General features: G+C 43.2%; 1 pseudogene; it reads left to right on the top strand.

The window, feature by feature from the left end:
• The first annotated feature begins 9,820 nt into the window (after positions 1-9,820).
• LOC128834249 (ferritin heavy chain A-like) lies at positions 9,821-10,952 on the top strand (annotated as a pseudogene).
• The last annotated feature ends 1,599 nt before the right edge of the window (positions 10,953-12,551 follow it).

Below are 12,551 nucleotides of genomic sequence, written 5' to 3'. Positions count from 1 at the left end.
CTGGTTGGTAGTGACCAAAAGTTGTTACAATCTGAAAGTTGTGTGGTGCTCTATGTGTAATTGGTAGATTGTTTCAGTCCTTGAGTCACAGAAACTACCACTGCACCACAGTTAGGGTGACCAGACAGCAAATGTGAAAAATCGGGATGGGGTGGGGGGTAATAGGAGCCTATATAAGAAAAAGACCCCAAAATCGGGACTGTCCCCATAAAATCAGGACATCTGGTCAAAATCGCAGTTGATTGGAATTGGTAACCTGGTGGCAGAGAGACCAAAGACTGAGTTAACATGGAGACTGACTGATCTGTTACCCCAGTTATTTCCAGTTTATGGTGGAGGCACACTACAAGAGTGGGGAGGGGGAGGTGAGGGGAGGAATTGCACTGTTACTATCTGTGCTGTACTTGATCTCTAGAGAGAGTACTTCACCTCCAGGGCTGTCTATCTGACACTGCCCACCAGCACCCAGTGCACTTCTATTCTTGACCTAAGAACAACTTAGTTTCCTGCTAGATGTTGTAGAAAGAACATTTAAAGAAAATAATCAGTGGTCCAAAGATCTTGGCATAACAATTCTTGCAGAATAACTCCAGACAAGGTACACATGAGATTGCTCAGGAACTGTTTACTTACCTAGGTAGGATGTGCTCATCTGGCTTTCTGGGGAACCTGGTACTTGCTACTCATAGGAAAACTTACATGTTACTCACCTGTTAAAACACCAATGAAGTAATTCCGTCAGGGATGATTCTGGGTTGTGAGGTCGCTCAAGCAGAACAGAAATGGGAGTTGAGAATCAAACCCTGCAATATGATGCATGAGTGAATCCTCTTCGCAACTTCCAGGTTTCTATAATGGGTAGAATTTGGCTTTAATAAGGTATTCCAAAGGATTTTGCAATAAGGAGCTAGATAGTAATAGTGAAGGGAATATGAAGGCAGTGTGTTTATGTATGGCGTACATACATAATTAGAGCTCTAAGGAAAATACTGATGCCACCAATGAGCTACTTACAACTTATGTATGTGCAGTGTAGAAATTTTTATTGCAGTACTTATGGTATGTAAATGTTTATCTCCTGGTGTCCTGCCTTCAATTTGAACTGTTAGAAATGCTAAGACTTAGAGAACAGCTGGAGCAGTAGTAGTCAATGAGAGGGGGAGGAATAAATATTAGAAGAAGCCTGACAAAACTCAGACAAGTCTCTCTAAATTATTCTGTATTTTAGTAAACAATCTGCACTTGTACATCTCTCCCCTTTAGCACTCTAAATATTGCATACCACAAAAAGTTAAGGACATTAAGGTTGCATAGTAGAGCACTCAGATGTCAGGAAATGCCAAAGCTAAGGTTGGTTGAGCAACTCTTCCTGCCCCTGGTGAGTATGTATTCTAACCGTTCTTAATTATATATACTCTCAAACTATTTTTTTTACACAGGATCTAGTCTGATTTCACATGCAAACTGGATGGTGCACAGTGGATGAGGCAGCTGTTCCGTACTTACTTTTATCTTCAGAATTCAAAGAGGGTACCCTGGCCTTACGTTCACCATCCCTTCCATCCTCTCCAAATCAGTTTCACTGGTGTAAATTCAGATTTCCACCCTGGTAATTGCACTAGATTGTGACCAAAATTAAGGCACAAATCCCGGGGATTAGTGAATAGGCCACAGAGAAGTGACGTGCACTAAATGAGAGCTCCTGCAAAAAAATAGCATGTGATCTAGTAATTAGTGTAATGCATACTCACAAGAACAGAGTTAAGGTTGCCCTGCACAACTTTAGCATTTCTGACTCATGTGCTGCCCTATACAGCCTCCGTGTTTTAATGTTCCTAATGGCTTTGCTAAAAAAGCAAAACGATAAAACAAATTCCATCCCAGGTTACAATTTGCTTGACCAGAGTAAAATGCAGCATCTTGCACAAGCCATAAGAGACAAGTTGCCCTCCCTTCAGGTAAAGGCTGAGAGCTCCCAATGCATAGCTGTGGCATCTACATCCTCAGGCAAAACCAAGGAACAATACGCTTGTCATTCCTGATCTTTTTAAGGGGAAAACCAAACTAAATTTTTGTAAGTCAAGTTTTTAATTTTTCTCTCCATTCAAAACCATCTTTAAATAGCTTTTCCTACCAGTGTTTTCAAGTTTGAGATAAAATTCTCCAGAACTGAGTTTTCCATTATATTCTTTACGATTCTCCAGGAAAAATAAAAGGACTTCAAGACAATTTTTCTAACCCCTTTCCAACTGTTTCTGCCTGATAGCTTTGTGGACTCAGTAGGTTCTTCAACAGAAAGTCCTGAAATGGCTTTCATTGTGAAGGTGTCTTATTGCTTGTGGTGAGCTAGGATCTAAAACTGTACCATTACAAGACATCTATGTGACAGTTTAATTAACGACATGAATATGCCCTGCCAAAGTCTAACCCATCATGCTACACGTTAGCTCTGATTTTTTTTTTAATGTATTGGACAGGAGCCAAGATTGAAATAACTCATCTTGCTCATCAAGTTCAGTTTGTTTCAGTTAAAGAACCTAAGCAAAATTTGTCGGAGGGCTAGTGTTTCTATGACTACAAGAAGTTATAAATATGCACAACTTTGTTCCATTTCTTGATCACAAATATGCAACAATCTTTCATAGGGAGGTATAAAGATAAGATTCCTTCTGTCTAAGCATCTACTTTAAAAAACAACACATTATGTACTGTAGCCTCATCCAGTAGAAACAGTCTCTCTCAAGCCTGTAACATTCTTGGACAATTCAGCTGTGGAAGATATTTCTATAACTCTGTTTCATAAGTGTTGTTTTGTGACTGGAAGATATGACTTCTATTTTCAAACAGGGAAAGTAATAATGCATATTATATTCAGGCCTACAGCAAGTATAATTCAGGCACATTTCCTTGGCCAATAGCTTTGCATTACCTTTGTTAGTTTCAAATATTTGATTTTGGCATTTTTTTAAATGTTGCCTCGTCTCTGCTTGGCTTCTTGTTCTGCTGTCTGCAGTGAATTTATGATCCTCTGCTTATGCCATCAAGCTCGTTGTCATAGCAATGTCACACATTCAACAACAAGACTTTAATACAAGGAAAAGACGGGCTTGAGAGAGTTTCAGCTAAAGCCTCATCTGCAATCAAATAGCTGTGATAATTAGCAGAGTTGGTTGACTTATTTGGTGAAACGGTGTTGGATTTCCTGTTCACAAATTGCCTGTAAACATCATGGGTTTATGTTTTTACAGATGTCTGGTTTTCAAAATGGTTCAACAAATATTTTGTGTACAGATTGAGGAAGGAATGGCTGGAAGAAATCATTACTGACCTCCTCCCACCCCAGTTTTCTGAAGGCACCAACCTGTCTGATGAATGTCTGACTAGATTCCACTTAAATTGTAAAGGGGTAATAAGCAGGTAATCCAAAAAAAGATAAAGGGTGTGATACTACTCCCATGGAATGTGATGTCTAAACTGCCATAGACTTCAGTGAAGGAAGCAGGAGCATGCCTTGTATAATAGATACTTCCAAAGTACAGCTTATAACAATGCTATAGAAGCTCAAAAAATGTCTTTTGTGTGAGAATAAGGAGTAGAAGGAAGGAAGGTGGGCATTTAGGACAATTCATCACCTAGATAACAGAAATTAAACTTATCAGAGAGAGCCTTTGCACCCACCCCCACTTGGAGGACCAAAAAATGTAAAGGAGGAGAATCTCACTTAAAAAGTCTATCCCTTATTGTGAAGGACCTTGAAAACATAAATTGATATAAACCTATGTAAGGCAATTGCTGGGGTTGAAAAGAACAAGCAGCTGGGCTCAACTTCTGAGGAATTGGGGTGGGGGGGATAGAGATTTTCCATTCCTTCCCCTGCTCACACACCTTATTTAAAATGTGTTAGCTCTGTTTCAGAATCATCTCCCTGACATTCCTCAAATTCCTTATACCATCCCTGGACACAATGAAGGCATAATTGACTTGAATGAGCTCTTTGTGGGAAGGGGGAAAGTGGCAAATTTTTTCACATGCCTGTCCAAATTACTAAGGTCACCTTTGTCTCCATCTTTGGGTATGTCTACACTGTCAGAGTTACATCGCCAGCAGTTACATCACTGGTCAGAGAGCGCTGAAGGGAAACCGCTGTTGTGTGATCACACTGTCAGCTAGGGTGACCAGATGTCCCGATTTTATAGGGACATTCCCGATATTTGAGGCTTTTTCTTATATAGAAGCCTATTAACCCCCCACCCCGTCCCGATTTTTCACACTTTCTGTCTGGTCACCCTACTGTCAGTTGCCTGCGCAATAGCGTGTTCACACTTGCAGTGCTATTCGGAGCGGGTAGGTAACCCACAGAGCATCTCTTCCTCTTCTGCCGCTAAGAGTTGTGGGAAGGCGGAGGGGGCCATGGGGCATCCTGGATCCTGTCCCAATGACCCGTGATGCATTATTTCACATCTCAGCAATCCCTGTGCTTCCATCCGCATTTGGTGCCATCTTTCAACAGTTTGTGTACTGCGTGCTCTGCCTCTTCGGTCTGCAGGAATGGATCCCACACTGTTGACCAATATGCTGCTCACTCTCACTAACATGTCACGAGTGGCAGTGGAGTTATTCCTTAAACTACAAAGGCAAGAGGAGTGTGACATTGATCTTGCCACACGTAGTAGCTATGACACAAGATTGCTTGTGGCATTCATGGAGGTGCTGACCACAGTGGAACGCCGCTTTTGGGCTCGGGAAACAAGTACTGAGTGGTGGGAATAAATCATTATGCAGGTCTCGGATGACGAGCAGTGGCAGCAGAATTTTCAGATGAGGAAAGCCACATTCATGAGACTGTGATGAGCTCGGCCCAGCCCTGCGGTGCAAGGACACAAGAATGAGAGCTGCCCTGTTGGAGAACCGAATGGTGATTGCACTTTGGAAGCTGGCTACTCCAGACTGCTACCAATCGGTGACTAACCAGTTTGGAGTGGGAAAGTCGACCACTGGACTCATGTTGATGGAAGTGTGCAGGACCATTAATTGCATTCTGCTCTGAAAGACCGTGATTCTGGGCAACGTGTGTGACATTGTGGATGGCTTTGCACAAATGGGCTTCCCTAACTGCGGTGGGGCGATAGATGGCACACACATTCCAATTCTGGCACCAGACCACCTAGCCACCGAGTATATTAATCGGAAGGGGTATTTCTCAGTGGTTCTCCACGTGCTGGTGGATCACCATGGGCGTTCCACAGACATTAACTCAGGCTGGTCCGGAAAGGTGCATGATGCACACATCTTTCGGAACACTGGCCTGTTCAGGAAGCTGCAAGCAGGGACTTTCTTCCCAGAGCAGAAGATTACCGTAGGGGAAGTCAAAAAGCTCATTCTGATCCTGGGAGACCCTGCTTACCTCTTAATGCTGTGGCTTATGAAGCCATACACGGGCAACCTTGACAGCACCAAGGAGCGGTTCAACAACAGGCTGAGCAAGTGCAGAATGTCTGTTGAATGTGCTTTTGGACGTTTAAAGGCCCACTGGTGCTGCCTATATGGGAGGCTGGACCTGGCCAATGACAATATTCCTATGCTTATAGCCACGTGCTATACGCTCCATAATATTTGCGAAGGTAAGGGTGAAAGCTTCACTCAGGCCTGGAGGCTAATTTGAACAGCCAAAGGCCAGGGCTATTAGAGGGGCGCAGCATGGGGCCGTAAGGATCAGGGATGCCTTGAGGCAGCAATTTGAAGCTGAAAGCCACTAATATTTTTTGCTATGCTCGGGAGTGCAGTGCTTGTAATGCTAGGAGGTGATTGTGATTGGTGCAGATGATGCACTCTGAATGTATAAGAAAATTGCCTGTTCCTTTGCAGGGCTCTGTTTGCTTTGAGTTAATGGAATAAAGATTGCTTTCAAACCAAAACAATTCTTTTATTAAAAAACAACAACCGGAGGGGAGAGAGAGACAAACAAAAAAACACATCAGCACTGTGGGGGATGGGGGAAGAGAGGGTCCCAGGGTGGTAAGATTTGTGTATATCCAGGTATCATATGCAACCTTGTCCTTTGGAGTACAGTGCAGCGGGTACTGTACTTCAGCAGGGCTAAACTGCAGAGGGATGGATGTTAGTGCAGTGGGTACTGGGAGTCAGCAGGGCTGGACTGTGAGCAGGGAGGAGTGGAATGCAGCGGGTACAGACTGGAGCCAGGAGGTTGATAAGAGTGTGTTGGCAGTATCTGGGGGGCGCATGGGAAAGAGTTTTGCGATGGCGGCTGCAGGGGGGGCGGGCACTGAGCTGCTCAGTTTGCAGTGCTGTTAGCACCTGGAATATGTCCGATTGGTGCTCCATAACGTTTAAGAGCCCCTCCGTGGCTTTGTTCTGGCACGCCGCGTTCTCCTTTCGGTCCCTCTTCTCACTATCCCGCCACTCCTTCAATTCTTGTTTTTCGGCCGTGGAGTGCATCATGACATCACGCAGAAAGTCCGCTTTAGTTTTTCATGGCTGCTTTCTAATTCTGCGCAGCCGTTTAGCCGTCGATAATAAAGAGGGAGGCTGGGCTCCCAAGGTCATATCTGTGAAGCCAAAATGCAACATTTTACAGAAGCAGTATTGTTTCCAATACACAGACCACTGATTCAGTGATTTAAAACAGTCACTATTCACATACCTGTCACTAATTGGATGACCCCAGGCAAGCACACATGAGCCACAAGACTCCCAAAATGGTGAGTAACCACAGGGACTGGGAAAATAAGTGTTCTAGGACCCTACTATACACTGGGCACATGGCTCTTGGAGAGAGTCAGCACTTTAGGGGGGCCTTATAATCATTACTGTCCCCACATTTTCCACAGGCTGTGTTCGTTATGGAAGATATCTCGCTGCTGAGGGTGAGCAGGAAATCAAGGGAGGGTCTTCTCCAGGACTGCGGCTTCTGCCCTGGCCCTTGTATGGCTCGCCTGTGTGCAGCAATGGTTTCCCCCCTCCCCCCCCCGAGGGAAGTGTGGCACGGGAAAGTTACCCTTAATGGGGCAAGAAACAAAGCAGCTCTGCCAAAGAACCTGCGGCAGTGGATTGCCCAGTATCTCCATGAGAGTTTCGTGGAGATCTCTGAGGCAGATTCCCATGAAGTGAGGGAGTTAATTAAGACCCTATTCCACCGCTCAAACTAGGCATGTGGTGGTACACATACAGACACAAGCCTGCTTTCTGCAACTCTCCTGCCCCCAACAACTCGCTTCAGCAATTCCCAAAATCAAAGCCACTTACCAGGGGCCTGCTCTCGTGTTCGCGCTTCGCCAAGCTCCGACAGCTGTGACTGGCTAGCCTCCTCTGGGGTAGAGAAGTGCTCCTGGCTGCATGCATCTCTGACCTCTGAGTCGTCCTCTGCCTCTGGGTCCCCCTCCACATCCTCGTCCAAGATCTCCTCCTCCTGGCTCGTTCCACTCTTGAGTTGCACACGAGCCACCGAAGTATCCACAGTGGCTGTGGGGTCGCCACCGAGTATCGCGTCCAGCTCTTTGTAGAACCGGCAACTCATGGGTGCTGCACCAGAGCGGCAGTTTGCCTCCCATGCCTTCTGGCGGGCATTCTGCAGCTCCTTCACTTTGACCGTGCACTGCAGTGTGTCCCAGTCATGGCCCCTTTGTGTCATGTATTGTGAAATCTTCTCCGTAAGTATCATAATTCCTACAGCTGGAGCCCAGCCGGGACTGGACAGTCTCCTCTCCTCAAATGCTGATAAGGTCCAGCAGCTCGGCATTGCTCCAAGCGGGGGATCGTCTGGTGCGTGGAGCAGGCATGGTCACCTGGAAAGATGCACTGAGACCGCTGCACACATCATTGAGCAAACGGGAAGGGGACTTCAAAAATTCCCAAGAAATTTAAGGGTGGGGCTCACAGTTGGTCACCTGAGGGCAGGGCAGTAGAGTTCAAACTGATGACCAGAGAGGTGAGAACAGGCATTGTGGGATACCTCCTGGAGGCCAATCGCAGCGCTGTAATTGACCAGGGAAGCTACACTGGCACCGCAGCGCTGTAGCCCTGGCACAGAAAGCAAAAAAAAAATTGTTTGCTCAAACTCTCTGGTCATCAGTTTGAACTCTACTGCCCTGCCCTCAGGTGACCAACTGTGAGCCCCACCCTTAAATTTCTTGGGAATTTTTGAAGTCCCCTCATCGGGGTGGTATTTTTACAGTGCTGCAACTGCACAGTTTCTGCGCACTGAGTGGCTTGGCAGTGTGTACACCTCAGGAGTTACACTGCAGAAAGCTGCTTTACTGCACAGAAACTTGCCAATGTAGACAAGGCCTTTGTAAGACAACTCCAGACAAATTGTGACCATGTGAAGATTATATTATACTTTTTAATTAGTCCTTTAGGATTATTATATATCTTTCTTGTGTCATATGTAGCTTGAACAACTGGTAACTTTATTGCATCTTTTAAAAAATGGAACAGCCAGAGTTTGTGGGAGACTGATCCTAGTAATGCACTGGATTCAGCCAGTAGCCAGCATTCTGATTTTTATGTTACTTGAACCAGAAATTGTTTGTTCATCCAATTCTAGTAGTTTTAGCTTAAGTGATGTTTTGCTAACTGGTGGAGTGAAGACAACTAATTTTTTTCACAGCAGTTAAGGTACAGTTTTTAGGGAGAGCAGTTTAGCTGGAGATTTTTGCACTAGGGTTACCTGTGTTTAACCTGTGCTGGTGTTGCTTTTGCTGCCTTATCCATCCTTGCTCAAGGCAATAGTATGATCTATATGCATACTGTAAATAAATGCAGACTAGGAAAAAACAGACAGGATTTTTAGCCATTCATTACTCTCCCATGAACAATCTAATACACTCTTGTTGTCCAAATGTTTCCTAACCATTTCCTAACCATTTGGGATCTTGGGTGGTTGTGCATAGATGCAGAATCTCCAAAAGGCTAACTTGGCCCACTTTGAAAACCAAGTCCTTAAGTAGAATAAAGCATGGAGTGCTATTTCAAATAAAATCTGTGCCAGCTTCCGAGCTGCTTATGCATTTTTACTACTTCAGATAAAAAAGTTAATTACCCCGCTTCAACATTCCCTCAAGGAAGAGACATGCAGATTTCTAATTCTCCAGCACAGACTTTGCTGCAGCAAATTCAGGAAATGTGAGAGTAAAGAGGACCCTACTTATCTGAAACTCTGTTTGTGTTCATAGTGATTGAGTTCTATTGCTAATAGGGATCAAATTACATACTTAACAGAGCAAATGACATTATTTACTGACAAAGTAGTATCAAGAGATCAAATCACACATTTTCAGAGGAAGTTGCATGCATCAATGCCTGAACTGCGTGAAAAGCATTTCTCCTCTATGCTTCACTGATCAAGCTGCATGCACTTTTTCAGCTATTGTACACTATACACCTTGCGGTGAAAGTTTCATTCTTTAGTAAAGGTTTATTTTTTAGCTAAGTGGGTTCAAATTACAGTGTATCAGATCACATACTGTGCCATTTGTGTGCTTTGTTTTACTTTTGTACTGCTTATTTTACTCTCTATATACTAACTTTCCCATGCAGCTCCACATCCTGGCCTATACCTCCTGCCCGGGATAATACATGCCACTAAACATTTTAAAATTTACCTGCTTGGTTCCAGTTTGTTCGGATTTTTACAAGCCCCCAAAGAGCTCCCATCCAGTGTTTGGGGCACTCTTAACAATTTTTAAAAAAATATATTAAATACAGAAGTCCATCAATATCCCTAGATCAGATCATAATAAACCAGCAACAACATAAATAGAATAATAGTTCATGGTAGTTAAAATCCTTCTTGAATAGCCATATGGATGGAATACATCTATTTAAAGGTATCAGTAAGTATGCAATTGTCACCATATTCCTTAAGCAGTCTCACGTGCATGCCCCCTTACTTTTTAATCTCTTCTGCATTAAACAGCTTGTTCATTTTCATATCCTCTCCAGAGAGCTCCACACTGATATGTGAGTGGCTCAGTCAGATTTTGTTACAAGCTAAACTCAGTTCTTGCAGCACTCTTTATCCCTTCCAGTTGCTGCTAAACGTGCTTTCAGCAGCTCATGTGAGATTGGATTCTGGGCCTTAATATTCAAAAGCTGTGAAGGCCCTCAGAATGTTAACAAACAAATTCTGCCTGTTGGACTCTTTCCTAAAGATAGCATGGGCAAGCACCATTCTGTTTCTCTGAGCTTCTAGTACTCTACATCCCAATCATGTCTTTGCGGTCTCCTTATTTCCTATTAGCCCTGATATCTAGATTCTGAACAGGTGCTTCTAGGGCTTTCTGACACACTGCACCTCATCAGAAGCTCTATCCTCTGGTTACTCAGAGAAACACTGTTGGGTTGTATTCTTGCTTCAGCAATGTTTGAACACAGCCTGGTCTAGAGAGTCTTACTGCTCTTTTACTGCTAAATCTTATAGATACTGAAATGGAGTTCTAAGTACACTAGAACTCCATGCAGAGTGCAAGGCTGCCATCAATCATATAGTGAACCAGACGTTGTATGCCAGCTATCTTTCTCTCTCTCTCTCTACTATTACTCTGACTGTGATAATGTGCTCCTCAGGCACGTGACCAGGTTCCTGAAAGAGCAGTCCCATGAGCCAGAGGGAGCATGCAGAGCGGTTTTTGACATAGCAGAACAAATGAGAGGGGTGCATTGTCCTGCAAGACATCAAGAAGTCAGAGCAGTATGAGTCGGGGAGCAGGCTGGAGGCCCTGCCATTGGAGAAGACTATAAACCAAGCCCTACTGGACCTGCATGATCTGACTACAGAGAAATATTACCTCCAGCTGTGTGATTTCCTGGAGGCTAAATGCCTGGATGAGCAAGTGAAGGCCAGCAAGTAGTAGGGAGACAACTTCAGGAAGCTGAAGCACCTGGGAGTGTCCCAGGATGGCATGGGGGAGTACCTGTTTGACAAGCACATCTGAACTACACCCTGAAGGCTCTCTCTCAATGACCATCTAAAAGCTGGGAATATATATAGATAAACAAAAATTTAACTCAGGGAAGCTTTCTTCTTGGTTTTTAAAAGTCAAGTTGGGGGATTGGATGGGTCATGGGATTAGTCTTTCACATCTAGGTCACTGATTCAAGAGTCCCAATGTGGTAAACACTGAAAGCTGTTTGTTTGCTAGCCTATTTAAATGAGTTGATTACTTCAGTCCAGCCCTTAGAGGAAAAGTCTCCACGTAACCAAAATCACTTTCAGAACTGACACCCTTCTCCGCAGAATGAGGAGAAAAGTCAAGGACTGGGTGAGGAAAGTGATGGTCCCTAAGGGTTAGGCTTGGGGCATAATGGCAGAGCAGGGCAGAGTAGAGAAACTTTTACTGCTGCTGCCTATTCTGTCCCTGTTCTCTAAATTAAGGCGGGCTTAGTCAGAGTTATCAACTGGGCTTCTTTCACAAACTCTAAATTCTCTTTAAAAAACAGACAATTCAAATTACATTTTAAAGTAGGGTGTTTTATCTATTCTGAGAAATTTGAAAGGTAGGAATAATGTTCTCTTAACCACGTGGGAAACATGCAGTGTTCCCTGTGTTTCTAATGGTGCAGAAGCTAACCTAATTCTGTGTATATTTACCTCCTTGTAAGTGTCCCTGTATATTGATGACATCAGGAACATGCTCAGCTCTAGGAGTAAGGGTTACTTGTCTTCTTCATTGTTTTCAGTATCTCATCCATACCTTTAACCCTTGTCACCATAATTCCATTTCCTTAAAGCTCCTTATTTCCCGTAAATTATCCCCATTCGTCTTCCTAAAAAATAAACATATACACTTGATTTTTTTCTACACTCGCCAGCTACCATTCTTTCTCTAACTTATTACTGAGCAGAGTACAAAGTTTTGATAACATCCTTAGAGATGATAAATTAAAAAAATATTTCATAGAAATTTTTGAAGCTGCTTACATTTTGCAGGATTTGACAGTGTCTCCTTTTCTATTTTTTTCAAATTTCTCCATATTTTTTACAAAAATGTGTTGCATTTTTTTCCAAATTTTTTAAATAATTTAACATTTTTCCAACAACTGTATTTTCTTACTGAAAATTGGGTTTTTGATAAATGAAAAACTTCAAAAATTATTTTGGTAAAAATGTCAGTACAATAAAAGTCGGTATTCCTGGAAAATGTTGATAATACTGGCAATTTTTAAATTAAAAATATATATTTTTAAAAAGCCACGTGGGAGGAAAGGAACTTTTTAAGCACAAAATTTCAATCCCACTCTAGTGAGAATACAAATGCCTCATGGAAACATGCATACACAAATATCATCCTTCCTCCACAGGAGAGAGTAACACTCAGCACAATTTATCTGTCTCCATCCCCATGAAAGGAGAGACTGTAAAATATTGTTGCCAAATTAATTCCCAGTGAGGGAGTCTGCTTTGACCCCTAAGGAAGCAATAAGAATTAGGGCAGGTCTGGATAATGCCTTGCAGTTTACATTATTTCAGTTAAAGATTTTTCATTACCTTTTCCCTGCTGCTAGCTAATGTTTTTGGAAACACACTTGGAAAA

This window comes from Malaclemys terrapin, chromosome 3, assembly GCF_027887155.1.
Source record: "Malaclemys terrapin pileata isolate rMalTer1 chromosome 3, rMalTer1.hap1, whole genome shotgun sequence".
Classification (NCBI taxonomy): domain Eukaryota; kingdom Metazoa; phylum Chordata; order Testudines; family Emydidae; genus Malaclemys; species Malaclemys terrapin.
This window is presented reverse-complemented; position numbering and strand designations above follow the sequence as displayed.